At 39.0% G+C, this 20241-nt stretch overlaps 1 non-coding gene across 1 annotated transcript; it reads right to left on the bottom strand.

Annotated features, from left to right (window-relative positions):
* Positions 1 to 730: 730 nt before the first annotated feature.
* On the bottom strand, positions 731 to 837 carry LOC141701803 (small nucleolar RNA R71). Its single transcript, XR_012566908.1, has one exon. It is a non-coding gene; the product is annotated as a small nucleolar RNA R71 (small nucleolar RNA).
* Positions 838 to 20241: the final 19404 nt, after the last annotated feature.

The raw sequence follows: 20241 nt of genomic DNA, 5'->3' as shown, positions 1-20241 counted from the left end.
ATTCTATATTACTTGCGAACGCGTATACTTGCGTGAATATTAACGCGTGTTTTCGCCCTAACAAGTTTTTGGCGCCGCTGCCGGGGAACTCGGCGTATTTGTTTAGTTTATGTACTTGCCATCATTGGTCATTAGGACTCAGTGATTAGGACGTAGTAGTTACTTATTTTTTCCGGTTGTGTTTCAGGTACTTTAGCAAGCGTTTATGCAAACTCGTTCTCGTGCTCACAAGAGGACTTTAGATACAGCTGAGGAGACAGACGAAGTTCTTGATATTCCGGAGAAGTTAGATTTTGAGGATTCGGATTCAGGAACTGAGCAGAAAGAACCAGTAAACATGGGAGATCGTATTGTTCAAGCTGATCCAGCTCTTATGGATTTTTCTCGGCCTAAAATTGATGACATTCAGTCAAGCATCCTTCATCCGACTATTCAAGCTAACACCTTTGAAATCAAGTCGGGCACTATTCAGATGGTGCAGAATTCTGTTTCTTTTGGAGGAGCAGCAACTGAAGACCCCAACATGCACATAAGGAATTTTGTCGAGATCTGCAGCACTTTTAAGTATAATGGCGTGACTGATGAGGCTATCAAGTTGAGACTTTTCCCATTCTCACTGAGGGACAAGGCTAAAGACTGGTTACATTCTGAACCAGCTGGGTCCATCACTACGTGGCAAGATCTTGCGCAAAAGTTTCTGGTGAAGTTTTATCCGATGGCAAAGACTGCTGCTATGAGGAGTGCTCTTACTCAGTTTGCGCAGCAACCTACAGAATCTATGTGCGAGGCTTGGGAACGCTACAAGGAAATGTTGAGAAAATGTCCACATCATGGAATGCCGGATTGGATGGTGATCACTGGTTTCTATAATGGTTTGGGGGCCCAATCTCGGCCCATGCTCGATGCAGCAGCTGAAGGCGCCTTATGGGCTAAAAGCTATACTGAGGCGTATAATCTTATAGAGACGATGGCTGCAAATGAGCATCAAAACCCAACTCAGAGGATGACGTCAGACAAGGTAGCAGGTATTCTGGAAGTTGATGTAGCCACCGCTATTGCAGCCCAGCTCCAAGCGCTATCAATGAAGGTTGATTCTCTGGCTACATATGGAGTTAATCAAATAGCTATGGTTTGTGAGCTTTGTGCAGGTTCTCATGCTACGGATCAGTGTTCTCTTGTCAACAAATCTGTTCAGTATGTGAATAATTATCAGCGACAACAGCAGCCTGTGCCAGCGACCTATCATCCTAACAACAGAAATCATCCAAATTTCAACTAGGGGAATAATCAGAATGCTATTCAGCCACCATATCAGCAAGGAGTGAGTAAACAGTTTAACCCACCTGGATTCCAGCAACCACAACAGTATGCTACAAAGCAATCATATCCTCAACAGGGAAGTACAACTGCACCTACTAGTGCTGATTTTGAGGAACTTAAGCTGTTGTGCAAGAGTCAGGCGGTTTCTATCAAGACCTTAGAAAATCAAATCGGTCAATTAGCTAATGCAGTGCTCAATCGTCAACCTGGCACTCTTCCCAGTGACACGGAAGTACCAGGCAGGAAGGAAGCTAAAGAGCAAGTCAAGGCTATTACCTTAAGGTCTGGAAAAGTGGCTGATGCTGAAAAGGCAAAAGAAGTAGAAGCTGAAATTAGAGATGAAGAATCTAAGCAAAAGGAGAAAGCGGCGGAACCAAGGAAGACTACTGTTAAACACACTCTGCCTGAGGCTAATACAGGGGAGAAACAGCTCTATCCTCCACCACCTTTTCCTAAGAGATTGCAGCAACAAAAGCTGGATAGACAGTTCGGGAAGTTTCTGGAGGTGTTCAAGAAACTTCATATCAATATACCTTTCGCTGAGGCTCTGGAACAAATGCCTAGTTATGCAAAGTTTATGAAGACTATTCTTTCAAGGAAGGTGAAACTGGATGACCTTGAAACCGTTGCTCTCACGGAAGAATGCATCGCTGTTTTGCAGCAAAAGTTACCACCAAAACTGAAAGATCCAGGAAGCTTCACCATTCCTTGCACCATTGGCAATCTGACTTTTGACAAGTGCCTTTGTGATTTGGGAGCAAGCATTAATCTGATGCCGTTGTCGATCTTCAAAAAGCTGGATCTGCCTGATCCAAAACCCATATACATGTCGCTACAATTGGCTGACCGTTCCATTACTTACCCAAGGGGCATAGTTGAGGATGTGCTCGTCAAGGTGGATAAGCTCTTCTTTCCTGCAGATTTTGTCATTCTGGATTTTGAGGAAGATAAGAAGATTCCCATAATCTTGGGAAGGCCTTTCTTGGCTACTGGCCGTACCTTGATAGATGTGCAAAAAGGTGAACTTACTATGCGGGTCCAAGATCAGGATGTGACCTTCAACGTATTCAAGGCAATGAAATTCCCTACAGAAGATGAGGAGTGCTTAAAATTGGATGTGATTGATTCTGCGGTTACTTTGGAACTCGATCACATGCTAATGTCTGATGCATTGGAAAAGGCCTTAGTGGGGGATTTTGACAGCGATGATGAAGATGGCAACGAGCAATTACAATATCTGAACGCTTCTCCCTGGAAGCGAAAGCTGGACATACCATTTGAATCTCTTGGTACTTCTGACCTTAAGAATGCTGAAGGGAAGCTCAAACCATCAATAGAGGAAGCACCTACCTTGGAGCTCAAGCCATTACCTGAACACTTGAGATATGCTTTTTTAGGTGATTCATCTACGTTACCTGTTATTATTTCATCTGACCTTTCAGGAAGTGAGGAAGACAAGCTCTTAAGGATTTTGAGAGAATTCAAATCGGCTATAGGATGGACCATAGCAGACATCAAGGGGATAAGTCCTTCATATTGTATGCATAAAATTCTGCTAGAGGAAGGTAGTAAGCCAATTGTGGAACAGCAACGAAGACTGAATCCCATCATGAAGGAAGTGGTGAAGAAAGAAATTCTGAAATGGCTGGATGCAGGCATCATTTATCCTATTTCTGACAGCTCGTGGGTGAGCCCCGTACAATGTGTACCTAAGAAAGGAGGTATCACTATGGTCGAAAATGAAAAGAATGAGCTCATCCCTACTCGAACAGTTACAGGATGGAGAGTATGCATGGATTATAGAAAATTGAACAAAGCCACAAGGAAGGATCACTTCCCTCTTCCATTATTGATCAGATGCTTGACAGATTGGCAGGTCATGAGTATTTTTGTCTTCTGGATGGTTATTCCGGGTATAATCAGATTTGTATTGCACCAGAGGATCAGGAAAAGACTACCTTCACTTGTCCATTTGGCACGTTTGCTTTTCGCAGAGTTTCGTTTGGGTTATGTGGCGCCCCAGCCACTTTTCAGAGATGTATGATGGCTATATTCTCTGACATGATTGGAAATAACGTCGAAGTGTTCATGGATGACTTCTCCGTCTTTGGACACTCATATGATGAATGTTTGAATAATCTGTGCGCCGTACTCAAAAGATGCGTGGAAACTAATTTGGTGCTCAATTGGGAGAAATGTCATTTTATGGTGCGTGAAGGCATTATCCTTGGGCATAAGGTCTCTAGCAAGGGTCTGGAGGTGGACAAGGCCAAGGTGGGAGTCATTGAAAATCTTCCCCCACCTAATTCTGTGAAAGGAATCCGTAGTTTTCTTGGTCATGCGGGTTTTTATCGGCGATTCATCAAGGACTTTTCAAAGATATCTAAGCCATTGTGCAATTTGCTTGAGAAAGATGTGCCTTTCAAATTTGATGATGAATGTTTGGCAGCATTCGAGACTCTCAAGAAGAGTTTGATCACTGCACCGGTTATTACAGCACCAGATTGGACAGAACCGTTTGAGATGATGTGTGATGCGAGTGATTATGCGGTAGGTGCAGTTCTGGGACAGCGCAAGAAAAACCTCTTCCATGTGGTCTACTATGCGAGTAAGACTTTAAATGGTGCCCAATTGAACTACACCACTACTGAGAAGGAGCTTTTGGCTATAGTCTTTGGTTTTGAGAAATTTCGATCGTATCTACTTGGTACGAAAGTAATAGTATTCATTGATCATGCAGCTATTCGCTATCTAGTTTCCAAGAAGGATTCGAAGCCGAGACTCATTCGTTGGGTGCTTTTACTTCAGGAATTTGAGTTAGAGATCAAAGATAGAAAAGGCACTGAGAATCAAGTAGCTGACCATCTCTCTAGATTGGAGAATCCCGATTCTACTTCACAGGATAGGACGTTAATCAATGAATCTTTTCCGGATGAGCAGTTGTTTGCAATTCGGGAGGAAGAACCATGGTTTGCAGATATTGTAAACTATCTCGTCAGCAATATAATGCCTCCTAATTTGACATCCGCTCAAAAGAAGAAGTTTCTGCATGAGGTGAAGTGGTATATGTGGGATGAACCATATTTGTTTAGACAGGGTGCTGACCAGATCATCAGGAGATGTATCCCGTTCTGTGAGACGGAGGGGATATTACGAGACTGCCATTCCACGGTTTATGGTGGACACTATGGTGGTGAGAAGACGGCAGCTCGTATTCTGCAAGCAGGTTTTTTCTGGCCTACTTTGTTCAAGGATGCTCATCAGTTTGTTTTAAGGTGTGATCGTTCCCAAAGAGTGGGAAATTTGTCAAGGAAGGATGAGATGCCATTAAATGTGATGCTTGAAGTCGAGGTCTTTGATGTGTGGGGAATCGATTTCATGGGGCCTTTTATCTCGTCTTGCAATAATCAGTACATCTTGCTGGCAGTCGATTATGTCTCAAAATGGGTCGAAGTTAAAGCTTTACCGACAAATGATGCAAAGGCAGTGCTAAATTTTCTTCATAAGCAAATTTTCACAAGGTTTGGAACACCTCGGGTAATCATAAGTGATGAAGGATCGCATTTTTGCAACCGTAAGTTCACTTCTATGATGCAGCGTTATAATGTGAATCATCGAGTAGCTACTGCCTATCATCCGCAAACAAATGGTCAAGCGGAAGTGTCTAACAGAGAGATAAAGCGCATTCTAGAGAAGGTTGTTTGTCCGTCAAGGAAGGATTGGTCTTTAAAGCTCGATGAAGCTGTTTGGGCTTACAGAACAGCATACAAAACTCCACTTGGGATGTCACCATTTTAGTTGGTGTACGGTAAGGGATGTCATCTACCTGCGGAGCTTGAGCATAAGGCCTACTGGGCATTGAAGAAGTTGAACCTGGATTTAGATGCAGCTGGTAAGAAAAGAATGCTTCAGCTTAATGAACTTGATGAATTTCGACTTCAAGCGTACGAGAATAACAAAATATATAAGGAAAAGGTGAAGAGGTGGCACGATAGGAAGCTACATCCTAAGTTATTTGTGCCAGGGCAACAAGTTCTTTTATTCAACTCTCGGCTCCGACTTTTTCCTGGGAAGTTGAAATCAAGGTGGTCTGGACCTTTTATTGTCAAAACTGTGTTTTCACATGGAGCGGTGGAAATTTTTGAGAATGATCCGGACCAAGCATTCAAGGTTAACGGTCAGCGGTTGAAGCACTACTATGGGGACATGGCAAACCGAGAAGTGGTTAGTGCCATTTTGTTGACTACTTGAGAAGGGTACGAAACGTCAAGCTAATGACGAAAAAGAAGCGCTGCGTGGGAGGCAACCCATGAATTGTTGTTGCAGGAACCCTTAGAAGTTAATAACCTATCCAAAAACACAAAAAAATCAGAAAACAGGGGTTGAAATTTTTTTTTTCCAGTGACCCCCTGAGCGCCCGCTCAGCTTTGCTGAGCGACCGCACAGCAAGCTGAGCGCCCGCTCAGCTTTGCTGAGCGACCGCGCAGCAAGCTGAGCGCCCGTTCAGTTTTTGCTGAGCGACCGCTCAGGGGTCGAGTACCAGAATTTTTTTTACAGTTCAGAAAAAAAAACACAAAAACAGTTTTAGCCCATAAACCCACGATTTGTTCCCACTACCCCATCATTTTACCCCTTAATTCCCAAACCCTAATCTAATCCACACCCTATATATACATACACCTATCCTACATATCTCCCACAAAACTTCCTACACTTAAACCCTCTCACAAACATCAAAAATCAGTTCTTACACACTTTTATTCACGAATCAATGGCACCCAAGAGAGCACGCACTATTGACAGCAGCAGCACAGTTCCTACTGCTGATTCATCGAGGGGTACTGCTGCAAGGCCTCGGTTAACTGACAGAGCCGCGGAGGAGGAGTACACTAGGCTGTTGGGGAAGCCGATTCTGAAGGAGAGGGGGTTTTTACCATCGGGGAGGGATGGTGAGTTGCTGCCCATGATTGCAGAGAAGGGGTGGATAGCTTTTTGTGAGTCACCCAAAGCAGTACCGATGAGCGTTGTTCGCGAGTTCTACGCGAACGCGAAGGCCGAAAAGAATGGGTTTTCTGTGGTCCATGGGCTGACGGTTGATTATCATCCTGCGGCGATTCGCCGTGTGATTGGACAGCGTGAGAGGAAGCCCGAGGAGAACTGGAATGAAAAGACTGCTGAGGATTTTGACTTGGATTTGATTTGTGCGACTCTCTGTCGACCGGGCACAGTTTGGACCTTCAGGACCGGCACTAATGAGTATCGTCACTTTCCGGCGATCGCCATGAACAGGTATGCCCGTGCATGGAATGCATTTATTTGTGCTAATATTTTGCCTTCTTCGCATGCACATGAGGTCATAGTTGAGAGAGCACAGTTGTTGTGGGGAATTCTGAATGAGGAGTACTATGTGGACCTTGGTGAGTTTATCTACCAAGGAATTCTGAAGTTTTTGAGGGGAGCGAAGCATATGAACATCCCTTATGCATCTACGGTTACGAAGCTATGCCGAGCAGTGGGAGTGAACTGGTCGGCTCATGAGCAGTTGCAGTTGCCAGCAGCTCCGATTGATTCTGGCACTCTGAATGGGATGCAGGAGTGGACTGGTGGTGAGCCTGAGGAGCATGGGCTGGGTTATCGTCTTCCAGGAGGGCGTCCAGCACGAGGTGCTACTATGGCTAGGCCAGGGCGTGATGAGGCTGGTTCTTCGAGAGCTCAGGAGGGTGCTGGGATGGTTGATGCCCAGTATAGGAGGCTTTCACGGTGGATGGATGCCATGTATGAGACGCAGAGCAGGTTTGCTCAGGAGCTCACCCTTGCGTTAGGGACTGCTTTTCGAGGCCTTGGAGCTGATATCCAGTGGCCAGTTTTTGGTGAGGACTCTGCATACCCGCCGCCTGATACTCCACCCACTGAGGGTGATGATGATGATGACTCCGAGTAGGTATACCCTGTGTTCCTTTCTACTACTTTTACTGAGGACAGTGAAGATTTTTAGTTTGGGGGTGGTAGTTAAGGAATATTGTGTGTGTGTCATATAGTTGCATATTCATGATAGTTTAGTTCATATAGTTGCATAATCTATGCCATATAGTTTTTTTTGTTATGAATGTCATGTAGCTCATGCATTTACCATGATCCCTTTTGTAATGATTTATCGACTGAATTGTGATATTGATGCGAGTGTAGTGATAGCATTAAAGTGATATTAAGTCGTGTAGGTTGATATGCATGCTAGAAACAATTGTAAGTCCACTAAGTCTTAGAGAATGCATAAGGGCTAGATTGTTGTTATGATTTGGTTGTTTTCAAGGTCAATCTACTTATTATGCTTAGAATTCGATTATAGGTTCTTAGTGATAAAGGCATGAAAAAGAAAAAAAAAATTTGGAGGAAAAAAATATGGAAGTTGTTGCTAGTTGTGGCTAGGCGTCAAATGGCTAGTAGCCGGCTTGCATATGGTGCGAGTAGTCTAGGGTTGAGCAAGATGGAGCGAAACTCACTTGCTCAGAAGTTATTAAAAAAAAAATTAGTTTATGCATAATTGATCAAGAGTGTGCTCTTTGGTATTCGAGTTATTAAGTTCTTAGGGGACTTTGTGCCTAGTGACCTAAGGCTTTTAGAGTCTGGGATCCGCTAACCTAACGCTCGTTACATGGATACCATTGTATAAGTCTTTTGTGGACCTCACTCATTGCACGGTCAAATAAGCATTTGAGTTGTAAATAAAAAGCACGATTCTGTAATAAGCTCCAGAGTTCTTGAAGTGCTGTATATCACTTTGTGCCTAGAATTTTTTATTCTTTGTATAATCGTAGGATTGCCTTGAGGATAGTCTAGTCATAGTAATTGGTCTAGTTCCGAAGCATATCTGTTAAGCATTTGCACACACCACGTTTCTGGCTGTATGTCCGTTTGCATGAGTTTACTGATCTTTAGTTGTCTAACTGCATTCGTTGAGATGTGGCAATTTGGTTGGTTAATTGTAGTAAGGGGGATCGCTGCATTTTCATATAGATTGCATTCATGCATGTTTTTATTTGTTTTTGAGTCTGTGACGCTTGAGGGCAAGCATCGATTTAAGTTTGGGGGTGTGATAAGTGGCATTTTATACCACTTAGAACGTCTTAAAATGGCTTAAATTGGTGTCTTGAAATCAAGTATTTTGTGTATTTGATGCGTTTTTCTAGTATTTATGCATTTCAAGGTTTTAGTTGCATTTCGGGGGAGGAATCATCAAGAATAAGCCTTGGCATGTGTTCACCATTGCGAGAGGAAAGAAACGGGCAGATTACGGCGAAGAAACGGAGCAAAATCAGATTTTTTCCAGTAGAGGTCTGAGCGCCCGCTCAGTATTGCTGAGCGGCCGCGCAGCAAGCTGAGCGCCCGCTCAGCTATGCTGAGCGGCCGCGCAGCAAGCTGAGCGCCCGCTCAGCTATGCTGAGCGGCCGCGCAGCAAGCTGAGCGCCCGCTCAGCTATGCTGAGCGGCCGCGCAGGGTCGGGAAAAAAGACAAATTATTTTAGGACTTCTACTTCTGTTTGGTTTCCACTTCTATGTAATCTGAGTTTTATGGGACTATTATATAAGTAGATTTGAGACGTTTTCACAAGGGGGATAAAAAGAAGATTGTGTTTTTACGCAAGAAGCGAAGGAGATAAGGAAGAAGACCGATTTAGCACACCGCAACGAAGAGGAAGCATATCTTCTTGTGATTCTTGTTTCGTTGTAACGTTGGATGCTAGTTTTCTTGCTTTGAACTTATTTACTCTTGTGATGTACTCTGTTTTAATATAATTAGTTTAGTTATTATTTTCTTATGTTTGTTTATCATGATTTCATATGAACCCATGATGACGATAAGTTCTATTATGGGCTAATCGTGATCATGGGGTTGCAACGGATTTATTATGGAATTCTTTAGTTAATCATTTAATATTTTAGTGTGTGATGATTGCATGATATCTAGTATTGGTTGTGCGTATTCGTCTTATGTGCGTCGCGAACATATAAGATAGGGTGTTAATCTCTTGTGAAGCGACGGTGGATCTTGAGATTTAGAACTTGCCATGCTAGCATAGGTTCATGTACGTTGTGCATGATTAGTGGGTAACTCTAACAGTTTTATTTGCCCTATGTAATCAAAAGGAATAACTTGTGCTTAAATCGTTGTGTTGTCAATTTCTGTAGACATATAGGAACTCAATATAATTGATGACTATTCAACTTCTATCTTAATTGTGGATGCTTGGTAGAATGGTATTAGTACAATGAAAGTTGGCTTTTATCAGTTTCGTGTTATTCGATTAATATCATCAATGTCACATGCTAAAGGTAATAACAATGGCTATAGAAGGAAGTAATAATGAAGTTGTGATCTCATGAGTGTTTTATTATTGATAAATTGAAGTGTTAGTTAAGTGGTTAATTAAGTAGTTAATTATAGTTAATATTTAATCAACAATTTTAAGTGTTAGTGTCTTAACATTGAGAAGTAATCATACATTGGTGAGTGAGTTTAATTAGACAATAATTTAGTCTGAGTCTCTGAGGGAACGAACTAGAAAATATTCTATATTACTTGCGAACGCGTATACTTGCGTGAATATTAGCGCGTGTTTTCGCCCTAACAGTGCTAAGTGCTATGTGCTTATATGTATAAGCTATATTCGTATGCTCGAGTCAAGGATATAATCGAGTTACCGTATAGTGGGATCGTTCCGGGAACGAGAGTTGGGAATCTAATTAAGATTTTGGTTTTATTGTAGATTCGGAGCGTGAGGGCATTCAGGCTAGGAAAGGAAATGATTTACTAGGTGGCAGTAGTTCAACCCTCAGGAAAGCAAATTCAAGCAAGTAACTATGATTACTTGTGTAAATGATTATAAAGGAAATGTTGTTCATACCATGTAGAGTATTGAACTGTTTAAGCATGAAACCCTTATTTTATGAGACCCATGTTTTATGAAACCCTGTTATTGATTTAAAGAATCCCTGTTCTTGATAACCTGTTATTGCTAAGCCTATTGATTTCACTCATTGATAACCTGACCTTTCTGTTCAAGTTACCTATAATGCCATGATTCATATTGAACCTATTGATTATCTTGGTTAACTCTGTTTAATGATACCCTGATTCTCTTGATCACCCTATTGATCCCTAAGTCAATGCTGATCTTTCTTATCTAGTGCCTTGTCGTCCTTGATACAGAATTCTTGTGAATTGTTCCTTGCGTATCTTCGATTCACTCCCTGAACTTTGTTTCTTTAAAATCTGAATTGAGAATGAGTTTCGACTTGAAAGAGTCTGAATGATTTCAAATGCTTGGTAATGATAAAATGAATTTTAGAAAACCTATTTGTTTTTCTAAACTCAAGGTTTTCCAAATGAATTCCTGATGGATTGGATTGAGACGTAAGAGGCTAGTGGGACTAGTCCAGTCATGGTAAGAGGCTAATGGGACTAGTCCAATCTAAGGCTGAAATTATGCCGATTGGTACCTTAAAGACCGGAATGGAAGTCGATACGGGCTGATCACCCATCAACAAGGGTAAGCAAATTTAATCTATGCATCTTTGTTTTTGCTATACCCTAACAAGGACTCGCATGGTAAGATACAAATTTGGAATGATGACACTCTATAATAACTATAATTAATACTACTGAAATTCTATAATATATGGCATGGATTGACAAAAATGTAACCAAGTTTTCTGAAACACACAATCACTTAATTATTAATGTAGTACTTTAGTGCCCGGAGTTTTCTGCCACTCTTATTTTCAGTGATCATGACATCATTAGTTTGGTTTGAAAACGGGAAACCTACATTTGTCTAATAAGTTCGGAAATCAGACCGAACTCAATAGAACTATATACTGTTATGTAGTTCTATTTATGCGAGCTACGAGCGATTAAGTAGGCACATTATCATGCACTTGTTTTTAGGATGATTTGTGCAAGTGCCTAGGTGCTCCCTTCTTATGCATAATATGTAGTTAAAGTTCAAGAAACCATTATAAAAGCTCTCACCTTGCTAATAATTTCAATAAAACAACACAGAAAGGACAAACATTAAAATTCCTTTCTTTTAACCATTGAGCAATAATAGCATATTAGTTAATAATTGTGTTAAATTAATAATAACTCTAATTTAGCGATCACAAATTTATAACACATGCACCTAAAAAATTAGTAAACATATAGATTTTTAATAACTCCCAACTCTTTATCCGAGTGCTAACGCAGAGCGTTCCAGTTAGAGCATAGCAAATTTCTGTCATTAAACCTTTAATAAGAAAAAGCTTTGTAGATGACAAACAATTTCAAGAGCAAAATTAAATAGTCAAAAGTTGGTTTAGCTATTCATCCATCAGGTAGACACAACAGTCTCTCTCTCTCATGACATACACCCAAATAAAAAATAATTACATACAACCGAAAAAGCAACTAATTAATAAAACTATACATTATACATCAAGTTAAACAACACAAAACATATTACAATAAGTGTACATAAACTTAGGCAAACAAAACTGTATCAGCAGATTATTAAAAAACAAAGGATTAAACAAATAAACATAACAAAATCAGGAAATTATGAGACGGATGAGGCTGCACTTTCAGACCAAGCTCACCACTGGGCTTGTTGTTTTGATCCGGTGAGTAAACAACAAATTTATTATCATATTTAGATAATTGGTTAAGCAAAACTTAGATAATTTATAATATCTTTTAGACACAACAATTGCACAATTTCAATGAAGAATAATATTACTAAAGATCAATAATGCTATAAAAAAATATCTAATTATTTAAACCTGCTGCAGTGCTAATAGAATCATTGCTTGCTACCATTAATTCTAATTTTTGGAGTCTTAGAACGAGCTTCGCAGACCTTGTGTTGCCTATGATACTTGCGGCAGTTGTCGAGGTCTGCATTGCACCCATCAACAAGACAGATTTGTGTATCAGCTCCATTGGTAAGTTGTCGTCGTCATGGTCGCCCCCTCTTGGACGTGCCTGAAGGCGATGACGTCATTTTCCTTCAACCAAGTACCCTATTTTGAATTAACTAAAAATCTCATTTAGTCTCCTGTCCGGGATAGCTAGTATACCCTTTAACTTGCAGAATTTGTTAAATGGTTTCTTGTTCATAAACATTATAATCCCAAGAAGATGACTTTGAATTCCTATTCATAGTTTATCTCTATGCTCCACAACCTAATATATAATTATATTAATCAATCCTTCTGACAATACAAGCTTCATATAAGAGAAATAAAACATATCAAACACAGTAAAGTGTTAAAAGTTTCTAAATGAGAGAATAGTTTATAGGAAAATTAAAGAGTTCTGGACTACAGAGGCAAGTTCACAAAAATTACAACTGATGTTGCATAAAAAACAATCAAGGACTTCCGTTTCCTAAAAAAAAGCTGAAGTAGAGAAGAAAAAAGAAATAATAAAATTTCAACTAAAACCAAGTCAAAGTTAACAATTACATAAGAACATTTTCAGGGAATAAAGGGAATACAAAAATCTAGTGACCAGCATCGAAAAAAGAACTTTGTAATCAACAAACATCTTCTATTTGGAGTTGGAGTTGTCTGTAGTTGTCTGTAGGTATTGTTAGGAATATGTGTATTAGGTTGATGATAAGTTAAACAAAACACTTAAGTAGAAATCTAGTGCTTGTAGCCTCAACGGATAAGACCATTTTGGCTATCCGTTGAAGGAGTAGCTTTACTTAGAAATAAGTTTAGTATTGTAGCACATTTCATTCTCTGTATTTAAGTTGTAATTCTTAGATGTTGTGGGAAATTATCAGTCATGTTGACTACTAGTGGATATGCAAATAGGAGGGCTAATTGTAAATATTTCATGCCTTGTAATTTTGTATAAGTGAAGTAGTATCAACTGATATTAAAGGCCTTCAACGGATGAGAAACAAAGCTTCAACGGATGTCTCTAAAGCTTCAATGGATAACATCCATTAACGGATGAGTTCTTCAACGGATAAAGCTTCAACTGCTAATGCATCAACGGATAAAGTCATCAACGGATGATAGCTTCAACGGATGCTTAGTTCAATAACAGTTGATAGTGACAATTCATAAGCTGACAGAGGCACATGGGTTGACAGAGACAAACTGGAATGTGGCAGCCTCTAGGCAGAATCAAGAAAATGCAGCATTTCCATTCTGGTGCAAACTAGGAAGTATTCAAAGATTCACAGCTAAACCTAAATTCCACTGGATAGAGAAATGAAGAAGAAACATGTGAAGAATCTTTTAATTGTATACTACAGTTTTGTCTTCACTTGTAAACTTGGTGATATATAAACCAAGTAGCAGCTAGTAATTAGATGGTGAATTTTCCAGAGCTGTTTAGAAAAATCCAGAGAGAAAATCATCTAGTTTGTACTAGGACGCAACTGTGATTTAATTCTTTGAATCACAGATTTTCTGAAATAACACATCTCTGGTGGAACAACAAATCCACCAGAAAAGTTTTAAGTTCTTTGTGTTCTTTACATTTGTGTTTGAATATATATCTTTCTGCATTAGCTTCAAGCAATTCACACACATTTGTTCATTAAAACACTTAGCCTTAGAAACTGCTCAAAACTTGAAAAAGTTTTGAGATTTACATTCAACCCCCCTTCTGTAAATCTCATTGTTAGTCCACTGGGAATAACAATTGGTATCAGAGCAAGCTCTTAACATACAAAGAGTTTAAAGATCTATTCTGCTAACATCATGAGTAAGAAGGATATTGGTGTAAAGATTCCAATCCTGGAAAGAGATAACTATCATCACTAGAAAGTGAAGATGCATTTACATCTTCTCTCTAAAGATGAAAGCTACATCAACTGCATTGAAAATGGTCCTCACATCCCTCATAAAGTGGCCACAGCTACTACTGCAATAGTTGTTGTTGGACAGTCTATTCCTAAGCCAAAAGCAGAATGGACTGTTGAAGATATTGAAGAGGTTCACAAGGACAAGAAAGCCATGAACATTCTGTTTAATGGCCTAGATCAAGATATGTTTGACAATGTCATTAACAGTCAAACTGCTAAGGAAATTTGGGATACTGTGCAACTTATCTGTGAAGGTACTGAGCAAGTTAGAGAAAACAAAATACAGCTTCTCATTCAATAATATGAATATTTTCATTTTGAAGAAGGAGAATCATTGAATGATACCTTCAACAGATTTCAGAAACTGTTGAATGGATTGAAGCTGTATGGCAGAGTGTACCAAGTCAAGGACTCCAATTTAAAATTTTTGAGGTCTCTACCAAAGGAATGGAAGCCTATGACTGCTTCTCTAAGAAATTCTCAAGATTATAAGGACTTCACACTTGAAAGATTATATGGAATTTTGAAGACCTATGAACTTGAGATGGAGCAAGATGAGCTGTTGGAAAAGGGAAAGAGAAAAGGAGGATCAGTTGCACTTGTAGCTGACAATGAGAAGATTGAAGCCAGGAATGAGAAAAAGACAATGCCAAATCTCAAAATTGGCACAAGCAAATCAGAATCAAGCAAGGGAAAGGAGCAAGTAGCTGAGGATGAAGACAATTCCAGTCAAGATGACTCTGATGATATTGATGAACATCTGCCTTTTCTGTCCAGGAGGTTTGCAAAGATGAAATTCAGGAAAAATGCAAAATTCACTAAGTCAAACAAGAACATGGTGGACAAATCTAAGTTCAAATGTTATAACTGTGGCTTAAGTGGACACTTTGCAAATGAGTGCAGAAAACCATCCTCTGATAAGAAGAAATTTGAGCAAGTTGATTACAAAAAGAAATATTTTGATTTGCTCAAACAAAAGGAAAGAGCTTTTCTGACTCAAGATGATTGGGCAGCAGATGGAGCCAATGAAGATGATGATATGAAATATGTCAACCTAGCCCTGATGGCTAATTCTGATGAAAATGAAACTAGTTCATCAAGCAACCAGGTAATTACTACTGATCTCTCTCAGCTTTCTAAGATTGAATGCAATGAAGCCATAAATGATATGTCCAATGAATTATATCATTTGCGTGTTTCCCTTAAATCACTAGCTAAAGAAAACACAAGAATCAAAGAGAATAATTTGTTTTTAAGTGATAGGAATACTGTGTTAGAGAATCAGGTAATTGAGCTTGAAAAGATTAAAATTAAATGCTTGACTGTTGAGAGTGAACTAGAAGAAGCTGTTAAGAATGTAGAAATTCTTTCTAAACAGTTAGAAAGTGAGCAAGAGGTAATCAAGGCCTGGAAAACATCTAGGGATGTTAGTGCTAAGATTGTCAAGGTTCAGGGAATTGAATCATTCTGTGAGAATGCCTGGAAGAAAAACAAAAAGGAGTTGGAATTAATTGATGGATTGTCAATGGATGTGGAATTAACGGATGATGAAAGTTATCCGTTGAAGGAAGAAAAAGAGCATCCGTTGAAGGCTCATCAATTAAAACAGGCAAATGATTCTAAAAAGAATAATCTCAATAAGAAGGTTGGTTCAACTTTCAAGAACTTTGTCAAAGAAGGAGCTAGCACATCCAAAGATGCCAGTAAGGTGAATATAGGACACATGACTTTAGATCAGTTGAAAAATAGGCTTAAATTGGTTGAGAATAAAAAGGAAACTAAAAGAAAATCTAATAGAAATGGGAAGGTAGGGATTAACAAATACAACAATTACACACCTGATAAGTATGCTCCTAGAAAAAGCTGTGTGTATTATAAAAGTGTTAATCATCTATCTGATAACTGCAAATCTGTTAAGAATGCTCCGATGCCTTTAACTCCCTCCATGCCTAACATGTCTATGTCACCTCTGCATGCTATGCCTATTATGTCTCATCAGAATCCTCATGCATATTTTGCAAACATGCCATATGTTAATAATCCTTATTTTACTGCATTCAATATGCCTCAGATGCCATACAACATGCCTATATGGAATAATATGTTTACACAATCTATGCCTTATCAAATTCAACCAAATATGCTAAATGATTCTGTGACTAACCCTACACCTCAACCAAGTACATCTGAGACCAAGGTTGACCCAAAGTTACCTAAGTCAAAAGATGTAGGAGGAATGAAGTCTAGGAAAAAGACTAACAAGGCTGGACCCAAGGAAACTTGGGTACCAAAATCAACTTGATTGATTTTGTTGTGTGCAGGGAAAAAGAAGGAATCTATGGTACTTGGACAGTGGTTGTTCAAGACACATGACATGAGATTTCACCCTGCTCACAGAGTTCAAGGAGAGAGCTGGCCCTAGCATAACCTTTAGAGATGACAGTAAAGGGTTCACTATGGGATATGGCTTGATTTCAAAAGAAAATGTCATCATTGATGAAGTTACATTAGTTGATGGTCTCAAACACAATCTATTGAGCATCAGTCAACTATATGACAGAGGGAATACTGTTTCCTTCAATTCTGAAGCCTGTGTTATTACAAGTAAGAAGGAAAACAAAGTGGTTCTAACTGGAGTTAGAAACGGGAATGTGTACTTAGTTGACTTCAACTCTACAGATTCAGAATCAATTACTTGTGTTCTCAGCAAAGCAAGTCCAGATGAAAGTTGGCTATGGCACAAGAAGCTGTCCCATTTGAATTTCAAGATAATGAATGATCTAGTCAAAGAGGACTTAGTTAGAGGAATCCCTCTAGTGGAATTCACAAGGGATGGACTGTGTGATGCTTGTCAGAAAGGAAAGTAAAAGAAAGCATCATTCAGTAAGAAGCTTGAATCAGCAATTGATGAACCATTACAACTGCTACACATGGATCTTTTTGGACCAGTCAATGTATTGTCAATTTCAAGGAAAAGATATTTCCTAGTGATTGTCGATGATTTCTCAAAGTTTTCATGGGCTTATTTCCTTGGATCAAAGGATGAAGCTAGTGAAATCATTATCAATCATATCAAGCAAGTCAACAATCATCCAGATTTCAAAGTAAGGAATATCAGGAGTGACAATGGAACTGAGTTCAAGAATACAACCATAAAGTTGTTCTGTGAAGAAAATGGGATCATGCATGAGTTCTCAGCTCCAAGGACTCCATAACAAAATGGTGTGGTGGAAAGAAAGAACAGATCACTAATTGAAGCTGCAAGAACAATGCTTGAAGAGTCAAAACTCCCAACATACTTTTGGGCTGAGGCTGTTAACTGTGCATGTTACACTTAGAATATTTCTCTAATTAATCAGGCAAAAGGCATGACTCCCTATCAATTGTTTAAGAGAAGAAAACCAACTTTAAACTTTCTGCATGTCTTTGGTTGCAAATGCTAAATTCTAAGGAATCAACCTGATCACAAAGGGAAGTTTGATGCAAAGGCTGATGAAGGAATATTTGTTGGTTATTCTGCTGGAAAATCATATAGAGTCTACAATCTAAGAACCAACATTGTCATGGAATCTGTGCATGTTGTGTTTGATGATAAAAAGATTGATGGACTAACAAATGAGGGACATCATGAAGGACTCAAATTTGACAACATTGAGATATATTGTGATGATGGTGAAGATGAGAATGATGGAGAAGGTACCTCAAAAAGAATTCAAAATATGCCTTTGGTTAATGCACAGAATGCTGCATCCGTTGAAAGTCATAATTCAGCTTCCGTTGATAGAAGCAATGCAGCATCCGTTGAAAGACAAAGGGCATCATCCGTTGAAGTTCATAATGAAGCATCCGTTGATCACAGTCTGTCAAAGGATAATCATTTCACTTCATCAGTTGATAGAACTCCCAATTCCTTTCAAAGGATCAGCAACTGAGGGGGAGTTTCAACCAATCAACACTCTATCTCACATCATGACAATACCGAGGCAACCTCATCTAGAGCTAATCTACCACCTCAAAGGAAATGGACGAAGAATCACCCTTTTGAACTGATCATTGGCGATGCTACATCTAAAGTGCAAACTAGAAGAACTACTCAAGATGAATGTCTGTATAGTAGCTTTCTATCACAGGAGGAACCTAAGAGAGTAGAAGAAGCTCTACTGGATCTAGATTGGATTTTAGCAATGCAAGAGGAGCTAAACCAATTTGAAAGGAACAAAGTATGGAAGCTGGTACCCAAGCCAAAGAACAAGAGTTCTATTGACACAAAATGGGTATTCAGAAACAAGATGGATGAAAATGGCATTGTCATAAGGAATAAAGCCAGATTGGTTGCTAAAGGCTATTCTCAACAAGAGGGAATAGATTTTGATGAGACATTTGCTCCGGTTTCCAGACTTGAAGCCATAAGAATCTTTCTAGCCTATGCAGCCCATGCCAATTTCAAAGTCTATCAAATGGATGTCAAGAGTGCATTTCTGAATGGAGAATTGGAGGAAGAAGTTTATGTAAGCCAACCTCCAGGATTTGAAGATCCAAACTTTCCAGACTATGTGTATTATCTGTTGAAAGCACTCTATGGACTGAAGCAAGCACCTAAAGCTTGGTATGAGACTTTGTCAAAATTTCTGCTAGATAATTACTTCACAAGAGGTACTGTTGACAAAACTCTTTTCTTTAGAAATGTTAATGGCTCTACTATACTTGTTCAAATTTATGTAGATGATATTATATTTGGTTCTACAGATGATAAGCTTTGTAAAAAGTTTGCTAAGTTAATGCAAAGTAAATATGAAATGAGCATGATGGGAGAGCTAACTTATTTTCTTGGTTTACAAGTTAAACAAGTTAGTGGTGGAATTTTCATTAGTCAAACTAAATATATTTATGACCTTTTAAAGAAATTTGACTTAATGGATTGTTCATCTTCAAAAACTCCCATGACCACTGCCACCAAGCTTGAATTAAACAAGACTGAAAAGTCTGTGAATATTATAAGTTATAGAGGCATGGTTGGCTTACTTTTACATTTAACTGCTAGTAGACCTGATATAATGTTTTCTACATGTCTCTGTGCTAGATTTCAAGCTGACCCTAAAGAGTCTCACTTAGTGGCTATTAAAAGGATTTTCAGATATCTCAAAGGGACTCCAAATCTAGGAATTTGGTACCCTAGAGAGTCTAGTTTTGATCTAATTGGCTACTCAGATGCAGATTATGCAGGTCGTAAAATAGACAGGAAAAGTACAACTGACACCTGTCAATTTCTAGGGAATAAGCTTGTATCATGGTTCAGCAAGAAGCAAAATTCTATTTCTACATCAACAGCTGAAGCTGAATACATTGCTGCTGGTAGTTGCTGTGCACAAATACTATGGATGAGGAATCAACTATTTGACTATGGACTAACTGTTGACAAAATTCCTATATTCTGTGACAACACAAGTGCCATTGCCATTACTGAAAATCCAGTGCAGCATTCAAGAACCAAGCACATTGACATCAAGTACCACTTCATAAGGGAACATGTGATGAAAGGTACAGTGGAACTTCATTTTGTTCCAAGTGAAAAGCAGATTGCAAACATATTTACCAAGCCACTTGATGAATAAATATTCACAAGATTAGTAAGTGAGCTAGGTATGCTTAATTATTCATAAATTCATGTCCTCATTATAATTTGCATTGAAGCCTGAAATGAATTTATTGCAAGAACAAAGTTGGCTTTAAGTAAAGATTATTCTATCAATGGATATTCTCTATCCGTTGAAAGCCAAAATTGTTCTATCAATGGATGTTCATTATCCGTTGAAAAATAAATACATTTCTGGTAATTTTATCCTTCAATGAATAAATACAGTGTTAATCTTCAACGGATAGCTATTTACCTCATCCGTTGAAGTGTCACATCAGTTACTTTAAGTGAGTCACAGCCGTTGATTTGTTTACTTACCCGTTGATACATATATACACAGTTGTATGTATTTGTATTAAAGGCAGTTTTCAGAATTTCTACAGCTTTCTTTATTCTCAAACGGTTGTAATTTACTTAAAAGTAT

Source organism: Apium graveolens, unplaced genomic scaffold (assembly GCF_009905375.1).
Source record: "Apium graveolens cultivar Ventura unplaced genomic scaffold, ASM990537v1 ctg4408, whole genome shotgun sequence".
NCBI lineage: Eukaryota > Viridiplantae > Streptophyta > Magnoliopsida > Apiales > Apiaceae > Apium > Apium graveolens.
Note: the sequence above shows the minus strand (reverse complement) of the source record. Positions and strands in the feature narration are given on the sequence as shown.